The sequence below is a fragment of the Cyanistes caeruleus genome, chromosome 3 (genome assembly GCF_971803275.1).
Source record: "Cyanistes caeruleus chromosome 3, bCyaCae1.hap1.1, whole genome shotgun sequence".
NCBI classification, from domain to species: Eukaryota; Metazoa; Chordata; class Aves; order Passeriformes; family Paridae; genus Cyanistes; species Cyanistes caeruleus.
This window is the reverse complement of record NC_141703.1, coordinates 42,513,584-42,533,973: the sequence shown is the minus strand read 5'-3', so window position 1 is coordinate 42,533,973 and position 20,390 is coordinate 42,513,584. Positions and strand designations below refer to the sequence as shown.

At 36.4% G+C, this 20,390-nt stretch overlaps 1 protein-coding gene and 1 long non-coding RNA gene across 8 annotated transcripts in view; one reads left to right on the top strand and one right to left on the bottom strand.

The window, feature by feature from the left end:
- Positions 1 to 20,390, top strand: part of GPC5 (glypican 5) — a 584,277-nt gene that overhangs the window by 128,665 nt on the left and 435,222 nt on the right. The gene's annotated exons all lie outside the window — the stretch shown is intronic.
- Positions 800 to 3,412, bottom strand: LOC111926250 (uncharacterized). Its single transcript, XR_015284482.1, has 3 exons — positions 3,197 to 3,412; positions 2,982 to 3,117; positions 800 to 2,764 (listed from the first exon to the last, which is right to left on the bottom strand). It is a non-coding gene; the product is annotated as an uncharacterized LOC111926250 (long non-coding RNA).

Here is a 20,390-nt window from a genome sequence, read left to right as displayed (position 1 = left end):
TCTGCATGCCTGGCCTAGGGAGAAAAAGCTAAACCTTCTTCTGTCTAAAATATCTTTGGGATGAAGCTTTCGTGTTTGCTACTTTACATTTCTAGTCCAGCCAAGGAAGTGGATTTAGAGACTAAAAAAATACATTTTAATGCTGCTACAACATGGTGGATTATGTGCTTCAGTTCCTGGTCTGCAAATGCTGGGAATAATGGAGCATGGTTTTAACCTGGGCTTTAGGCATCTGACTTTGGGCTTTTTCATAGGCTAATCTCCTAAACAGCAGCCAGAACTGGACAGACTGCAAGAAGGTGATTGGGAAGCCCTGAGTTAAGCTTCTCTAAGGAGCTCTTTTGGAGAAGCAGCCACCTTTCTCCCATAATAATATAGGAAGCCTTGCTCAAATCCCTCTGATTGATCTTTCTTGCAGGCTTCCTTTCCCTTGACTTTGTCATCTGCTTAACTCAGACAAGAAAAAGGCATTTTGGAAGGTAAATGCAGTCAGAGAAGTATTGCTGAAATCAAAGGAACTACTTAGGTGTGTAACCACACACACACGCGCACACACACACACACACAAAAGTACTTGCAAAGCTGGGGTGTTAGATAATGAAGTTTTTGAGGAATATGCTCTCTGTTTGGCAGAGTTATTTGTTAAATAAATAGTAACCAGACAGCACTATTTTTGCAATCAATAACTGTAGTATTTCTTTTCATGTTTGTGTTTAGATAAAAATGTATTTATGTCGAAGCTGTTGCAAAGACTGACTGAGACTTTAAAAGTGGCATAGTCACTCAAATATTTCACATGTGCTTTTCACCAAGGGATGACAAGTTTTATTTTTGTATAAAGGGTCTTAAGATAAACAGAAAGAACTATGCTGCTGTATTTCATAGATACGGCTGATTTTTAAAAGAAATTTCAAATATATTTTCACATCAACATGCAGAAACATAAAGACATGAATTCTTTTTATTTAACACTACTTGTTCAGATAGTGGACAGTTACACTTGACCCATTTCTGATCTCTAGAGAAGAAGGTGATTAACTGCAGGCTTTGCTCCCCTACTTCATTGTAGCTATCTAGAAACAAGCTATAAAAAGGCCTATTCAAGGGAAAGAAAGAAGGTCAGGCACTCAATCAGACTGTAAGAGCTGGGATTACTGTCAAAATGGAATTTTTTTTCTATAAAATAATATATTTTTCTGTAATAGTTTTATTCTGTTATTAATATAAAATTAGCATAGGTTTTGTACAAGTTTGTTTTTTTTTTTCTCATTTGGATCTGTAATTCAACTATTAACCTGCTGACTGAAAGAGCAGAGAGTAAGCTGTGGAAGACCAATGGCACCCTGAAATAGAATGGAAGATGCAGCATTGGTGGTGTCTGGGTTTTGGGTATTTGTGTAGGATCCCTAATGGCTCATGGAGTGGAGAATACACTAAAATTGTTAAATTATCTTGACATAGCATAGAAAATATCTGAAAAAGAAAATAATAGGGAAAACTCCAATTAGCAATTGTAGGTAGACAGAAATAAATGTCGTGTGCTTAGTGGGTGAACTGGTTAGGTAGCAGGTCTCCAAGGAAAGGTGAGGAAGCTGTGCTGCATCACAGTCAGAATGTATTCCAAGAGAGATATGCTGTTGGGAAAGAGGAAAGCATGTATCACAGGATGCTAAACAGTTGTGTTTCTCCAACTTTAACAGGACAAAGAAAGGGTCAGCCAGAATAGCATGGCCATCCAGGGTAAGCAGGGCATGGAAAAAACAGGTTCCTGCTGAGAGCTGTGAGACACAGTGTTCATAATGCAGTGATGGACGGTGGCACACTCACAGAGTTTGGGGTCTGTTTAGTTGTTAGTTCTTTTGTGTCATTTTGTTATGATATTGGCACCATAATACTGAGCAGTGTTGCAATAAAAATAGAAAATGGAGCAGGATTACCATGGGAAAGATACAGAGAGAAATAACACTGGTCAGAAATAAATCATGAGAGTTATGTCTGAGAAAATAATTTATGATTTGTGAAGGCATCACATATCTCAGGTCCATCTAATTTATTCTGGCAACACTCCATTTACTCCACATTAAATTAAATGTCTCCATAATGGTATTAATAGGTAAGGGCATTCTCTCTCTGCAAAGGCAGAAATCTTCTCTAAGTTCTCTAATATGCTCAACAGTAAAGGTGCAAATTGTGGTATTTTGTTAATCAGTTATTATTACATAGGCATTTGCAAAGGACAGAAAAGTCTTTATCTGATTTAGGACAAAAATTGTAGTTACTTCTTCACATTTCCTTAGGAAAAGAAACAGCAAGCAGGAATCCTCCAGTGTCAGTGATTCCTGATGAACAGGACACAAAGTCCTTTGAAGTCAGCCATGGCTCAGGGATTTTACAGCCATATACCAGATGAGTATGTTGGGGCTGTCACACGGTCATAGGATGGTTGCAGGTGCAGCTGGAGAACATTCAGTCTAGCTCTCCACTCAGAGCAGGGTCACCTAGGGCTGGTTTCTCAGGGCTCTGTTCTGTCCCACATTTTCCTTAGGCTTTCTTTTGCTTATGATGTTCCTGTAGAAACTTCCCTTATTATCCTTTGTGACTCTCTCCAGATTTAACTCCAGGTGGGTTTTGACTTGCCTCCATCCTTGTACCCTATCTCTATATTTCCTTGACCCTACTTCCACCTCCTACAGATTTCTATTTGAGGGTAGTCAGATGCTACTTGTTCATCCATGTAGGCCTCCTGTCTCCTTTGCTCCATTTCCTGCACAAGAAAGTGGACTGTTCTCAAGCTTGGATAAGATGAACCATCTTTTTTGGACCTGTTTTTTCCCCAGAACCATCTCCCATGACAATTGTCCAAGCAGATACAAGAACTGACTGGACTCTACTCTCTCCTCCTTTCTCCTCTGTTATGCAGGACTCTTCAGAATAATAGAAAATATTTTTAAAGATACTTTGAGGTCTTTAAGGTATCATACCTGGGAGGTGAGCTTCAGACATTGCTACACAGCTTGCGGAAAGTTGAGTCTGTGTTCTGTTCTTGTGCCACCGTCTACCTGACTTTTAAATTGTAGTTATTTACCTCATGTCCATTCCTGGTTTTGAACAGTGTGTCTGTATGGAAGAAACCATTTTCCTTTAGCCTGTGTGTGGTTCTGCTAAATTAAAGAAACTCTTCCAGGACATATCTTACCTGCTTAAAGGAGCGCATTGCAGAAGGTTCCTAGCTGAGCTGGCATTTCCACCTGTCTTGTGTTGCAATGCAAGATGTAACCAAAAGTATGAATTCTCTTACCATCTGTTAAAACCAGGTGTGGCAGTGTTCTTTATCCCTTCCACAACCCATCCTCCAGGGGGATCTCTTCTGTTAATGAGCCATTGAGTCTCACTGCATGACTGATAAAATTGCATCATCCCATTGGGAGATGCTCCACCCAGGGGAGGAGCCAAGCATTCCTACCTGGATATAATCTGAGCCTCAGAGCACTGCAGTCAGCCTTTCTCCACTGGATTCTCAGAGGAAGACTGGACCCATCTACAGCACCACTGGGCCTTTGGAGGAAAACTATGCCCTTCAACAGGATGATTGCTTCAACAGAACCACATCTGTCATTCCAGGAGTGACACCAGGCACTTAATTGGACTGCTACCAACACCCTGACCAATAGGGTGCCAGGTTGTATTCTGACTCAGTGGTGGTTTTTTGTACTAATGCATTTTATTTCAATTTTCCTAGTAAAGATCTGTTATTCCTATTCCCATATCTTTGCCTGAAAGCCCCTTAATTCAAGGTTATAATAATTAGGGAGGGCAGATGGTTTACATTTTTTCCATTTCAAGAGAGGTTTCTGCCTTCCTTAGCAGACACCTGTCTTTTTAAAGCAAGAGGCCACCCTGCACTGTGTGGAGGTGCCATTCCCTGGCACCACTGTAGATGGATATTAAGTCACACTTACCAATGTTCTTTCTGCTGTTGCATTTGAAGATCCTGTTTTTTGTGCCTGGTACGTTTGGTAGCTCACTGTGATTATGTAATCAAGTTCACTTGATAGGGAAAAGAATTTTTTCTAAGTACATAAACCTAATCTTGGGAAAAATGTAAATAGTATGAATTCAATGATACAGAGCTCTGTCACTTAATTTCTGACTCCTTCTACTGTACTTACCCGTGACAATCTCTGGTACAAACATCAGACACGTGGTGAAGGCAAACTGGGTACACTAAAGTAATGTTTACCTTTCCATTGTCAAATCATATTTATGTGGCATAAGCTGGTTGAATTTATCTAAAATGTACCTATTTGCCCATCTGCCAAAGCTGTTTTAGAGCATTTAAAGATTCTTCTTCTTGTTTTTGATTAAATACCCATTTCAGGACTCCAATACCATTAAATTATCACAAGCTGTTTAATTACAATGCACATTTGATTCACAAGAGGGTTTATTTCTTCTTTATTGTATTGATAGACTTGTCATAATTAAAATCAAGATTCAATTTTTTAAAAACCATAACCTCCATGCTTTTTAAGCTGTAAAGGAGACTTGGAAGTGATAAATCCACAAGTTAGAATTCTTTTCCTTAGGAAGCTAAGTGTCTCTTTCTGTTAAAATCATGTAGTTTTTGCTCTTGCTATCACAGAGAACATGAGATTTTTCTCAGCACCTTTGTTAGTAAGTAGATGGCATACATATGATGAATTTGAGTTTTCAAATTGCTGTTGGTAAAAATATTAAAAGATGAAGGATCTTCGAAGGCAGGTAAAATAAACACAAAAATTAAGAAATTTAAATGTCAGTGTTCTTGGGAAAGAAATACTAAATGTAGTAACTGCTATGAAGATTGAATTAAACTTTAGAAGGGGCTCTAAGTATTTTCCATGTAGTTGCAGAAAGCTTATAGAGTAGTAAAGTGTTACCTGAAAAACTGCTAGCAATGGAAAATTATGCCCAAATCACATATTTGAGAATATAAATATTGAAGATGGTGATTTGTTAAACTGTGGTCAAAAGCTTTTACACAAAAAAAATCTGAAATATTAAATGTGCTCAAAAGACTCCTATTACAATACTTGTTTGAGATCTTCAGGTTTTGAAATTTTCATATTCATTTGTTTAGTCCAGATTTTTCATTAATTTAATCTTTTTGGGGATATAGTCCACTACAGTACTCTTTGTATTTTGCTACTATTATTTAAATTTAAGTTCTAAGTTTTTCTTCATTCTAGAAGGTATTATCAATCACTAATTACAAAAGCCAGACAAGCCAATCTTGAGTGATAAGATTCAGTTCTTAAATTCATTTTCCTTATCTTCCTCCCATTCATCATGCCAACTGAATCTATTCCCTTACCTAGATAAAAATAAATTTCAATACATACTAATATTTCCTGACCATATCCACAAAGTACTGATTATAAAATCAAATAATAAAAGAATAATAATAAAAGGAAAAATGAAATAAAATACCAGCAAATTGTCAATCTCTACAATGTTCTTTTATTCAAGTGTATATGAATATTTGGAATGTATATAAACTGTTGTGAAACAGTTGCCTGTTTATAACTGAAATAGCAAAGTGTTTAAATTTAATTATTTGTGCATAAAAGCCACTACTTATGCATTTATACCTGTATGTAAATTATTTACATATTATTTATGATTTAGCTTGTAACTGTGAAACATACAGAGTGGGGACCTACACCGGGTTCCATAAATTTTTGTACAAACTGTGGTTTAAACCCATCAATTGAGCAAAAAGGTCAATAAAAATGCCTCCCAGATTCCCGTATCAGCTGTTTTCTCCCTCCCTGGCAATGTAATAAAACCCCAGTGCACCTACTGATGTTGTGCAGCAGTCACAAGAGCTGTCTTTATATCAACCTACAAGAACTCAGGCTCACCTCCCTGAAGTTTTTTGGAGTACAGCTGGACGCGGCATCACCTAAGTTTATCCAAATGATGTTCACATGAAGAACCTTTAATTAACTCTCCTTAACTGTGCTGAATAACTTACCAGACACTATTTGTTTAGAGAAAAAATGGTACAAATCCATTGATTGACCAAGTTGAAGCAGAATGGTTATATTTATATATATGGTCCAACACCACTGATTGGCTCCCAAGATCGTTGGAGGAGGATGATGTGTTCAACAAGATGTCATGCCCTGATTGAAGCCCAAGTCAGTCAGAGCAGCCCAGTGCCTGATGATCTGGTTGGTGAATCAGCTGTGGTCAAGCCTAGCTCCAGTCATTGGATGGAAGTGTGCTGAGGAAAAGGCACTTTTGACTGTTTGAGTTTGAACAGAGCACAGGTTCTATGGCAAAATATCAGAGTGGGATTTAGTGAAAAAACAGAACTATTACTACATTTTAGCAGGCAGGAAAATTTGTGCATATAAAAATTTTTCAATACTGCTTAGTTAGGGGGACAAAAGATTAAAGACACCATAAGACAAATTATTAAAAGGACAAATGTATAGAACAAGGGAAGAAAAGGAAAGGAAATTCATTTGAATAAAGCCCAGAAAGTCAGCATCTGTGTGGGAGACCATTGCAAATTTTCTTAAAGGTAGCATCCTTTCATGGTTGTAACTAGCCTGCTGCATCTGAAACAAGGGGTCACATCCATATTTTTAAAACTACAGAAAACTCTGAGTAATTAATTCAACTTGTCAACGTCTCATGGAGTTAAACATACATAAGCTTTCTATAACTGTTTCCCAGGGAGTATCAGAGAAAAAAGAAATGCAGGAAATTCAGAGGCTGTTGAGCAATTTTTATAACTAAACAGTCAGTGATAACTACAATGTGCAGCCAACCAAATATTTACCCTTTTCGTTAAATATTTGTATGAGATACTATTTCATAATTACAGTTTTCTTTCTTTCCATTCAAAGATTCCTATAAAATAGAAAGAAATGGCCTGGTGTATATTTAAGTACTCATTTGATACATGAAATCTTTATTATTAGGCAGGTCAGTGAAAGCACAATTGTGTATTACCTTGAAAAATGAGGGAGTTTCTTTCCTTTCTGACTTAAGTCCTATTAATTTCCTTACCAGTTTGCATCTTTCAGAAGTAGCCTTTTGACAGTCATCTCAGCATTTAAAGTCCCTGTCTGCTCTGTGGTGGCATCAGCTTTTGCCCTAGACCTTCATGAATCATTGAAAAATGACCGTTCAATCAATTCTTAAAAATACATATTGTCAGAAGATTTTAAGAACCTTGTTAGTGGTTCTGATGATTTTACCTAAACATATTTAGAACACATTCCATACAGTAATTTAAGATATTTTAGTTAAATGTAATTGTTCTGTGGTTTTGCAGAGACCGGTTTTTCCCAAAAGGTGTAGAACACGTTTTTTTTTTCTATAACATAGTTAATTTTTATATGTCTGTTTTTTTCTGGAAGTCTTTCCCTAAGCATAAATTCTCGAGTTTTATTATAAGAGTAATAATTTTTGCTTGGTTTATTTTTTTTACTTGTATTATTTTTTACTTGTAACCTTAAGGATACCACTGTGTGAATATTAATTTTGGGAAGACACTACAGTTGTGGGAGATAAGGGAAATGGTGACGCTGAGCAAATGATGTGCAGCTGTCCCAGTGAAACTGGGTCTGACTCCAGCCCTGAATAATACATTACATCTTAGCTGGGTTTGTTCTGATTTGAAGCAGTCTTTGATGATTTCAGAGAAAGTTTGATAGGAGGGAAAAGGGATTGATGCATTCCAGAAGTTAAAAAATTAATTTAATTTTTGTGGCTCATTTATAATGACTTTCCTACAGTATCCTCTAATGTTTCTTTTGTATCTGAAGGAGCATGCTAATGAACGTGCTGTAAGCTACACTGGAATTCCCCAGCGTGCAATATCAGAAGAATCGCCCTTTTTCCTTTCTGCTTATAATGCACTGAATTCACAAGAGAGTTAGGAGAGGGTACTCAGAATCCGTCTGTGCTTGCACCAGTGTTAACTCCAAGGGGCCTTTATTAGTAACATAGTGCAGTCATGCATTTAAAAGACTGGTTTACCATTGATCAGATGCTATTTTTTCTGTATGTCTTCAAGCAATTCTGTATATTGATATGGCACCTGTCAGTCTGATATTCAAATACTAAACAATATTGAATGCTGTTAGGCCACAGTATAAGTAGCACTTTTATATCTTCTTCTGTGATGAGAAACAGGGAAGTGTTGTGTCTGCAGTTTGCTTAGTTGCACTTTTTAAGCTAGCAGCATTGCTCTTAGGGATGCAAGCTGGCTTGAGGTTGTTAAAGAATGTAGAGTCAGGCCATTCTCAAAGAATATTTTGTGGATAAAGATGTGACATAGCTGGCCTTTCAGTGACCACTGGGATTTCTAGGCACTCCCTCTACCCAGGAAAGGAGCTCACTAGCTTTCTTAGAAAAGTTGCATTTTGCTATGTTATCCTCTAAAATCTGGCAGCATGGCATCAGAAGTATGGCAAATAAATCTCAGTGAGTGTTCAGTGTCATCCCAGTAAAGGAAGTTAGGTATCATCAGTGAGATGTATGGAAATTTCATTATAGGAATGCCTGAAAATTGAGCAATTTCATGTTTCCTTGCAGTTGATTTCTATCTAAATAGCAAGGAAAACAAATCTATGCAAAAAGAAAAAAAAAAAAAGTGCATTAAACCCCATGTCTGTTAAACAATCTCAAATTGGAAAGGTGGTGCTGGGTTTTAAATGTCCTCTTGTTACTGAAATCTCATCTTAAAATTAAAAATGTATACCAAAATAGATCAGAACATTCCATTAGACACAGATAAGAACATACCATTAGAGCACTTCATGGTATTTTTAGTAAAATGTTAAACTGCTTTGGAATGTTGAGGGCAGCTGTTCTGGTACTTTTGTACCTGCAGAAGGCACAGATAAATGGACTAGAAATAAAGACACATAAAAAGTGCCTTAGGGCAGCCTAAAAATTTATAAATGGTATATTAAAATCTTGTTGGGGGGCCAAAATGATTATTGATACTCAAATGAGGTGTTGCTCAAAAATTCATGTTACATTTTCAGTGTCCAACCTGTGTTGATCAGTGCTGATAGGACGGTATCTACTTCATAGGAAACAGATGGAATCATGCATGTATGTGATAAGAAACATTAATTTAGGCATACTTTCTTCTGTAGATAATGTAATTCTCAGCATTAGAAGTAACTGTATGATTTGTCCTTATATAAGGTCCCTCCTTTGTCCAATTTAGAGAAATTTTATGTACTTACTGTAATATATAAAATAGGTCAGGTGACTTAAGGTATAGAAAATAAAAGTTTTATTTTAGAGTTCATTAAGTTCTTGCTTTGAGGGAATTAGGGGAAATAGAGGCTATGCGTATCCTTTGCCCTACATTTTGAAGTCTGAAAAATTATTTTTAAAGGTTAAAATAGTTATTTAATATATTTCAATTGAAAACAGAAAGTACAATATAGAATACTAGCTAATTCCAAGTCAAATTAATTTCCAGACCATCACTTTAAATCCACATTCTGCCTATGAAAATGGAGAATTCAGTAGTTTTTCAACAATTTGATGGAAAAAAGCCAGGATTGGAAAGAAATACTGAAAAGAGACTTTGAAACCTGAAGATAAGTAAGAGAAATGCACTAAGTGAGTAGTGGAAAAAAGTCAAGTTTTCATTTGCCTATACTCACAGAGACTGGATTTCAGCAACTTCTGATACCTTCAGCTCCCAATAAAGTCAGTAAAAGTTTCTTATAATTGCAGTACAGCACTGCAAACAGGACCTTCCAATTTTGGTGGTGAAGTTCTGGAAATACAGGTTTTATCCTTAAGCAGATAATTTTAAAGTCAACTGAAGTTAAACCTCTGAGAGGGTTGGAAGTCAAATGAATGCACAGCAGGGAACAAATTACAGAGACTGAGAAGAATCTGAAATAGCAAAAAAAATAAGATCCTAAAGATGTTTCAAAAAAAGGGAGGAAAAGGAAGATCATAAAGATGACAGGAAGTCCAAAGAAACCACTGTATGTCATGCAATAAAACTGAAATTTAGAGCTGAAACTTCTAACTAAATGTATGAGATAGGAGAATAACACCAGGAAATAAGCATAAAGGAGAAAAGGTAACCTGCCAAACAGATCAAACATTAATTTACCTCTGAGTGACATACTTTATGCTATTTGGAAAAACATACTTCTCTACATTTACTAGAAGACAGAAAATAAATCTTCCTATTTGATCCAATGCATCCCTCCTCTGGCCTTAGTTGTATCCTCAGGCATATACAGGCATCTCAGCCTTGCTAATTCTGCTGAAAATACTTTTCACTACTCAAGCAAGACTGTCATTTCTATCCCCCTGCCAGCTGGCCCTCTGCTGATATATTGAAATAACCTGTCATCTGAATGACAGCTGGCAGTAAGAGGACTTCTGGTGATGGAGTTGATTACTAAGCCTCATTGACAGAAGTAAGTGTTTTTGCTCAGTCTTTCTTCAGCCTTCCTTCCAGGCAGAAGAATAAAGATAAATATTCATTGACAGACTTTGAGTTTAATGAGAATACTCAGCCATGTGGATTTATTTTTTTTCCTTCTTTTCTCTATTTTAATTGGTATGATTTTCTGCCACAGTTTCTTAATGCTTTAAAGGTGATTCCTTTCTCTCAAGCTGTTTTTATCTTATAATAATATATTTACATGCTATACTATATGTTACTATAATACAGTTAAAGTTACTTGGATTTTTTTCTTTGTCTCTGAAACATAGATACAAAGCCTGAACTGATACTATTTTATGCTTTCAGACAAGAATAAATGTTTCCTTATTCAGAGTATAATACTGGATATATTCACAGCCTTTGAAGGCAAGAAGTGACAGTGGAAGATAAAAGGAAATTATATGCTCTTTGCCACTAAAGATGCTCTCAAAAATATGCAAGAAGAGAGCATATTAAGAAGGATATGGGTGCAATTATCAGTGGAACTTATGACACCCTTTTCAATGATTTCAGCAGCTGATCATAGATAAATAAACCCCCAGATACACAGATAATAATAATTTGAAACTCATCAGAGCTGTGTGTTCCCTTGGCACACTGGCAAGCATTGCATCAAGAAAAAATCCGAGCAAAAACTGGTGTATAATTTTCAGGACTTTTTTCTTCTAAAGAAATGTCCAATACATTTCTTTTTAAAACTAGTTCTCATTGTCTCGCATTCTTCTTCTTCAAAAAAATAGTTAATTCTTTCTTTTAACAATACTAGATTTGTTAAAAACCTTTCTAAAACTAAAGCATTCAAGCAAATTCTTCGAAATGAGACAGGTGTGAGCGACCACTACACCCTTAAAATTAGGATGGTAGGGGAGTCAGACCACAGATAGCAAGGACCATGCTGCAATGCAGAGGATAAACACTTCTTAAGAAGGCTTAACTCCAAGGAAGTCTGTGGCATCATATAAAGTGAAGTGAGGTGTCTATTTTCATACAGCACATACTGTGAAGACTGAAATTTTCTCAGCTATTTTTTTAAAATTAAAATAAAAGTTTGGACACATGAGTTAAATTAACATGAGTTTATCTTTTAAAGATCTTGGATGTTTTTCTGAGTATTCGATACCATGTAATCATAGAAAGATCAGAAGGAGTGATGACAATTTGTTATAGTGCTCCTGCTAACAGCTTTTGGGTTTGATAATAACAGCTACACCCAAAATACCCAAAGCTTTCCAAGAATTATCAAACTCACTTAAAAAAACCCAATGTAATTTCTCACTATCTCTCTCATATACAATTACTTCAGATGCTTGATGACTGGAAGGAGTCAAGCATCTGAAGTAATTGTATATTTTATTGTTTATTTAATAGTATATTGCAAATTAATTGTAATTTTATTTAATTGTATAACTTTAAAAGGGACATTTGAAACTCTAAGGACCAGTCTTTAATTTTAATCACAGAAGTGTGAATAAAAAGGTATCTTCACAACACCAATGCACTTATATTTGTGGGCTGTAAAAATATTGTCCTTAGTATCAAAGACCTTTATCATAAAATCACAGAATCGTGGAATGGTGTAGATGGAAAGGGAGATTAGAGGTAACCTAGGTCCAACCCTAGCTGCCATGGGCAGGGACAGCTCTCATTTGAACAGGCTAACCAATAAATGTGGCAGGAACTAGAATTTACAAGAGAGGATATATGTTTAGAGAAGTCTTGGTCTTGTAAGTGTGCATTAAATCATTGTACAGCCTTTTGCAAGTCACTTTGCCTTTCTCTGATTCCCCACAAAAGGGTAGCATCACTTACCTAGCTGCCCTAAGGGGGTATAATGAATATAAATTAAATCATGCTTGTAAAGTATTCTGATAAATTATCATTGCTGTGTTAGTTATCATGAGGATAATCAATACTGGGTGAGCAAAATTCTACAGAGCATTGTCAATTGATATGAGAAAAGACAGGATAAAATTTGTCATTGGATTCTTAACTTCATACACCCTTGTCAGACTTTGCAGGCAGACTCAGGATAACGTGTGATATTTCTTATCTAGACATAGCAAGCTGAAAAAGGAACAGATTGTCAGCCTAATATATGTATCACAGTAGCCCCAGGGCAGAGCAAACCTTTATGGTCAATTTATGAATCCCTGAAAAGTTTAGCTAGGAATAAAATAATGCAAACTGGCAACCTTAACTGTATTGTAATTTCCCAATTTTAAATGTTTCTTGTTAGAATGAATCAGTTTGGCGATGGTAGCACAGAATTGATTGTATTCTTAAACTCTCAGAATAGTCATCACTTTTGCAGTTAACACTGAATGAACTTTTAATGTGTTTATTCTAATAGTTCATTTCAATAAGTACTTGTATTGAATGAACAATAGATCTGTATTGTCTCCAGTCACCCTCAGGGAATGTTAAATCTAGATCTCTGGTCCAGCTTTAAATTAAACAAGCTTATGCACACACACAGACACTACAGCAAATAACCTGAATGGTTTTTACCTTTAGGAGTCTCAGAGAAATAACTCAGCATAAGAGTATAATTGTGTGTAAGTGAATTTAATGATCAATGACATGTAATTCAAAGTAATGTATTTATCTCACTTAGTAGATTGTTCCAGTGGAAAAAGAAATTATGGCTACAGTGTTTCAGATATACAGTGTTTCTGTCTTGTCAGAGCATGAATTTGCTTAAAAAATGGAAAGCTGTTGTGTTAGGCAGATGTAGTTTTCGTCTTTGTCAATACTATATAAATTGTATTTATTTTTTTTTTTTTCATTTTGATGTTTTATATGGAAGCCATTAATCTACAGGATATAACAAAGGTGTTAAGCTTCCTGAAATTAATATTGGGGAAAAATATTAAGTAAAGCCCATCAGTAGGTTGCATTAGCCACTAATCTTTTCTTCTGGAAGGGGAGGCTATGGACAAAGCTGTTGATATCTAACTGAGAATGACTGCACATAGCAGCTGGAAAGTTGCTTCAGTATATTCTCACATTGGCCACACCGTGGAGCTACAGCTAAATGAGTCAGAAACTTTGAAGCGCCCTACCAGGTCAACTGAAACAGCAAACATATAATTGAGACAAAGCATTAGTTAATCTGCAGTGTGTACAAATGCATTTTAATTTTTTTATGTTTTTTTGGTTTTTTTTTTTCCCTTAAATATAATATGCTAATAGGAAGGCCTTCTACTTTTTTTCATGACTGAGATTAAACATTCTCTGGGAAAAAAAAGATACATTTCAACTTTACTCCCGATTCATGCAGCTGTAGTTTGAAACTAAGGCATGTTAGCATAAGGAAGTGGTAATGGAGTACCATAAGACATATTCCTTATTGCCTTCAGTCTGTGCCCAGAGAATGAGAATTAACAGTCTGTGCCTTAATTGCTATAGTTACTGAAATTGCAGTTGCTGTTCTTACTCAAACATTTTGTCATATTTTTAAGAGGTTTTAGTATCTTCCTGGATAATGTTTTAAATGGTCTTCCAGGTTTGTTTGCTCTTTCTTGTTATCTTTACTGCTTTCCAGTGTGTGTGCATTACTGATTTTCATAGGGTATACTTAGAGCTTTAAACAACTTTCAATAAACTTTCAATAAAATAAGAAACTTCAATAAATTTTCAATAAATAAGCCAGTCAACCTGAGAGGCCCTGGCTCAGTGTCCAGATTATTGGCTGAAGTGGTAAAAGCTTGGAGAAATTCTTGTCTTTAAAGAAATGTCAGGTGTTTGTTTTCAGAAGGTTCTGGTGTTTGATCTAGGGGTGAATAAACGATTCTGACTTAACAGACAGGCTTTCTGAAGTATTTGCCTTGAAATGTCACTTCTCCCCAGTCTGACTGCTTCACAATAGCCCGTTGTCTAAGCAAGTCCAGTTTGGCTTGTAGTGGATGATTTTGTAAAGATCCCAAAGTACTCAGGTTATGAATTTTCTGTTGAAATAAAGAACATGGACTTGGGTTTGTTTTTTTGGGTGGGGTTTTTTTCCCTTTTTTTTTTTTTTTTCCAATTTGCTTGGCGTTTTTTCCTCACTCATAAGGCTTCATAGCTACTTTTTTGCCTTTTCTTTATTTTCTTTTTTTTTTTTTTGTCCCTGTCTTTTTCAAATATGAGAAGTGAGTAATGTGGTTAAAATTTGTGAAAACAAAGGGGGGAGCTCTTGCTGCGCTGACAGGTGCTGCAGAGAGACTGCTGCAGGAAGGTTTCTGCTGCTTGTTTAAACCACACATCAGAAGGGGGGATTTCCTAGAGGGCTTTGGAGTGATCCTCTGGCCACTTCTCCTCTAACCTTTGCCTTGCCCATGCAACTGCAGGTGAAGTTACTAAATGATTTGTGCTTGAAGCAACATTTTAGAGCAAATCAAGGCATGCCATGCAGGACTGATTTTTTCCTCTCTTGGATTCCTTTCTGTACCTGCAACTTTATGTAAGCACCATATAAAGTGTACATTCATATGTAGAACTGAAAGCATTTGATTTGATATTTTTTGTGATTTGTCATTTTCTTTTTTGATGCACAGTATTAGTATCAGAAAGCTTGACTCATGTTTGAGTATAGCTTTTTCTACACAAACTTAATATATAAAATACAGCTTCTGTTTCTTAAGTATATTTGTCTTGATTGTTAGATTAATATAATAAAAATTTTCAACTCACAATAATTTAAAGATGGTCATGACAAAGCAATCCACAGGTACATGGAAATTCATATAATTTTAGTATATTTTTTTTTGAGTAGTACAAGGAAATTTTAAATGTACAACACAGTACATATCCAAGTGTGGCATCTAATTTCTTTTGGGTCTGCAGGGTGAAAATACAGCTCTCTTTTTAAAGACTAGACTATGGAAAAGCTAACTATTTGCAGCTCAAAAGATATTTACACTGCAGGAACACAGAATGCCATCCATGTTTGTATGTTTATTCTTCAGTCCTGACAGGTTGTTAAATGTTTGATTTTAGAGGTATTTCTTCTACCCTTAGGAAAAAACCAAAACAACAACCTAACACTTTTCCTTCTCTTCTAGCTCCTTTAATAGAAACAACCTCCTGAGTATTGGGAAAGACTTTTTTATCTTAAAATACATACATAGTATTTTTAACTTTCACTTTGAGTTTTCTCCAGAAAAAGGCCTTATTTTTTTGCTGTTATTGGTGTTTTTCTTTTTTACTTAGGTGCTTCTATTCTGATTACACTGACAGCTCTGTCACTTTCTGCAGCTCCAAGAAGAGCCTTGTACCTTTGAAATTGCCATTACCTTTTGTCTGGCTGCCAAGATTTCTGCCACTGTAGTGTCCTGATGCAATAGTAGTACCTTGTACTGCCAGCCCAGAGACTCCAGATTATGGGGAGTGAAGCTCCAGAATGGAGCGAAGGTATCAGCATGTTTGTTTTTTAAATATATTTTCACTTTCTGATTGGTTACAGGGACTTCTGGTAGAGCAGGGACTCAGCCTGCTGCTGGTATGGAGTTAGCCAAGAAAAAAACCACCCCAAAGCTGTCTGGATTTAGCAGTTTTCTTCAGCAGATTGAAACCAAAGGTGAAAGGAAAGAGAAAAGGATTGGAGTGGTGCCTAATAATGGTGATGGTCCCTGTGTGTAGCATTGAATCAGATACATATTTAATGCCTTCTTGAAATGGACGAAGTAGAAACAACAGTATTGTTGTTATAGATATCTATACCTGTATTACATTTTGAAAAGGACTGTTTCACCTGGAGAAGAGATGACTGAGAATCTTCTCAATCTTAAATATCGTAAGGCTGGGCAAGAGCATGGGGCCAGACTTTCCAGTGGTGCCCCGCAACAGGACAAGAGGCAACCGGCATAAACTGAAACACAGAAAGTTTCAGCAGAATGTGACAAAAAAACTTCTTTACTTTGATGGTGACAGAACACTGGAACCAGCTGCCTATTGATGTTCTGGAGTTCCCTTCCCTGGAGATAATAAAAATCTGGCTTCTGGCTGCAATAAAGTCCCCACTACAGCCAAATTCCTGTCAGGATTTCAGTCATCTGAGTATAAACGAGCTGTAGACATGTCTGTGGTTACACTAAGTGGTAGCATTATGTTAGATAGTTATTTGCTAAAAAGCATCATATGGAGGTTTCCCCCCACCTACTGCTATTAAACATGACTTGCTTCAGAGTACTTTGTCATTCAGGGGATGTGCAACCACTGTTTTGAGGAGGGCTGTGCCCATTCTTGCAAAGCTGAGGAATGATACATGCAGTCCTTGTGCCTTCATCTGTACATTGTAAGAAATAATGATATTGGTAATAATTGCCCTGCATATGGCATATTCAGTGGGAACTCAGGGAAATTAGTCTTATTAAGGATACTACTAGTGAATTCACTTTTATTTTTCTCTATTTTTTAATGCTTATTGTTTTTTGATTTTAGAAGGTCTTCTCCCAAAAATTGCCAATCCAGAGTTTGTGTATCTCCCTTTTCAAAATACAAGAAAAAGCAGGTACAAACCACACTGGATCAAACCAGCAGCTTTTTGCTTCCCTTCCAGCCAGATGGTACTCGTTAGCAGTGGACTGACTTAAAAAATTTCCAACAGCATCCCCTTTTTATTTCTCATAGAAATTCCACCCAATGTAGGCTTGAGAAGATGGACTGTGCAGCTTTTATGAAATATTATGGAGTGTATTAGATCCAGAAATAAGGGGATCACTTCAAAGGGAAAGAGTTCACATGTGTGAAGCTGCCTTGGCAGCCATTCCTTTTACATATACAGGAATTCTTTTACACTCATTGCTCATCATAGCAGTGCTGCTTGAATTGCAGAGAAGAGGCTGCAAAGTGAATTACAAGACATTAGTGAATTTATAGATCTAAAATAAAATTATATGCTCTGACCAGAGTCTGGATAATTGATGTCTATACCCTTATAGAAGTCAACATGACCTTCTACTGCTGCTAATTTCTTTTTTTATTTATTCACGGTGATTACTCATTTGGTATTTAAAATTCAGAAACAAATAAGTTAAAGTTATTGTTACGTACTGTACCAGTCTATCAGTGCTATCCAGAAATTACACTTACATAAATAGAAGTTCCCCATTAGAATGGGCTGAGCTGGTATCCATTCCCAAAAGTCCTGCTTTCCTGTTGGCAGTTTCCAGTGGGGTCTGACAGGAGAAGGTGGGTTAAGCAAAACAATTTTTGGAAGTTTTTTACTAGGGTTTTTGTGAAATAAAGAGTGCCTGACCAAGCAGAACTTCTGGTCACATGAACAACCGTTTTAATATGCTTTTATATGTGTATATGTGTGTATTTCTTTTTTATATGTGTGTATAAAATAAATAATGCTCAGGAATGTATCAAGGCATTGGAAAAATATCATCTGTCCTGTTAGGTTATTAGAACAGTCCCTGGAAGAGTTTTGATTTATATCAACTGGCACTTCCCCAAGCAATTCCCAGGCATAATTTGGGAGTTTGAAGGTTCTAGGCACTGTTCCCAATAAGCAATATGCTGCTATCACCCTGTTTTGAAGGCTGGGAGATCTCACTAGCATAGGCAAGGGCTGCTTCACACCTGTTTATCTTGGTGTCAGGAAATGTTCACAGCACACAAATGTCAATTTAATATAATACAGATTGATTACATATACTGGAGAATGAATTGAAATGTTCAGGCACTCTGTGTGTTGGATGCTCACCATTTCAAAGTAATTATCTTTCCTTCAATTTTCCATCTCCCAAAATCACACTGTCTTTGCTTGAGAGTTTAGGATTTGATTTTCTCGTGTTTTCATTAAAGCAAATGATTACAGTGTATCCTAAATTGAATACACCTAAACAGATGCATTCTGAATTAGATTCTAAATTGAGATGTGGCAACACCATGTGGTAACAGCATCTGTGGTGTCAGTATTAGAAAACTCAAAATCTTTTTTGTCTTTTTATTAGTGATACTGGACATGCAATTGCATAACAAACTGATGTTTTATGTTTAACATAACTCCTTTTCAGTTCTGAAGTTTTGAACCCATCTCTTCAGCTTCTGAGCTATAGCTATAAAAGCAAAGTAACTGTCCACATCTATACTTTGCTTTGGAAAATGCCAAGATTGCTATCCTATGGGATGTTCCTGGATATTCTTTGGGAATGATCAGGCAAGGGAGCAAGAGGATGGACAATGTGCCCTTTTGTCTTACCTTGCAAGCATCTGCAATTCAGACAAATGCCAAACTATACTTGAGAACTTATAAGTGTATGTGGCTTGAGCAGTCAAGTATTTTTAGGTGGTCATTTATCCCTTAACTGATTTGCTTCCCAGATTTTCAATAAGAGAAAGACAATATTGTTGCACTCAACACATGGAAAATAAAAGCAATGAGAAATGAAAAAGTTTTTCCAAAACTATTGAGCTGTGCTATACCTGCCAACATGCTGTTCTTGTGCACATCAGAAGTTTTGCTACCACAAATGCAGAAACTCTTCTCCTCCCCTCTGGCTGAGAGGTGCAAGCCTGGCCTCAGCAAAGCACCTGCTGCTTTTGCAAGTTTGTTTAAGATTGTTTAAGTCATTAACCTTTAACATTTTGGTCCCTCACGTATGGGTGCTCAGCGCAAACTGTGCAATAGACGTACACAGCTGACCCTTAAATTTTTTGTTCTATTCATTATTCAGATACTGAGTTCCAGCTTCAGTTTCCTGGGGCTTTTTTCCCCCTAAATCCTTTCTTCACCATATTTAATAGACTAGACAGATTATTTGTAACTTTGCCTAAACTTGATGCTGCAGTGACCTCTATATCCAGTTGAGATGGCTTCAGTTTAGTAATAAACAGGTAGACTTTTCCTTCTTTTGCTGCATCTGCATTTGTAATAGTTTCCTGCCTCCAAACAATGTTACAGTGTTACAGATGTTACACAAATTGGTCACCCTCTGGATGAGCGGATCTCCTAGTCTGTCTTTTGGGGACCAAACAGTTAGACTTTCCTCTGGCTGTTTAGTGGTAATTTCCATATCTAGGTTGTGGTCTTCAGCACAGAAGAAACCCAGGTGTTTCAACAGGTCTGAAACAGACAAAATATACACACCAAAATACCTTAAATTCCTGCTAACCTGCTTCCAGTCTTTTGCTCACAATCCAAAAGACATAGGCTGCTCATATTTTGCTTCAGTTTTTCAATTGTTAAATCTTTGGGTGACTTTTGTTCTGGTAGCAGTTACAGTGGAACTTTTGCTTTGGAATTATCTGTTTATAACACTGAGCCAGTAAGAATTTTCCTGGTGGTATTGACATATCATCTAAATGGCTCCAGGCAAATACACTTTTGCATTTTTATTGCAAAGGAACTTAAACAGAGGTTCAAAGTGAAATTTATGTTTAATGTTCAGATCTTCAAGATCTCCAAGATGACGCAAAGTGATTATCCTGACTAGCAGGTAAACACACCAGACAGACTCAGTGTCATGGTGTCACCATTTTGGCCTTTTCTTGCTGTGAGTGAGATTCTAACGCCTCAACCAGGTCAAGGCAATCCTTTTGCCTTTTTGGAGAAACAATGTAAAAAAGGCTTTGGCTTTGGAACCACTTTGGGAAGCCAACAGAAGAAGCCTAGGGTTGGAGCAGGTGACTTTGATCGCGTACTATGTTATTCCTTTCATAACCTTAATTAGTTCTACTTAAAGTTGATTAGTCCTTATTCCTGTTTCTCATGTTTGTGATTTACTAATGGTACCTTCATTTATGTTCATTTACTTTTTTCATTATTCAGCTTATCTTTTCCTTCTACTTAAGTAATTCCCTTTTTCTAAAGAGAGAACTGTAAATCTTGTTATTATTTATAGAAGTATATTTACTCCTTTCATCATTGTTGCTGAGATTTAAAAAATGAAATCTTTCTTGATGTATATTT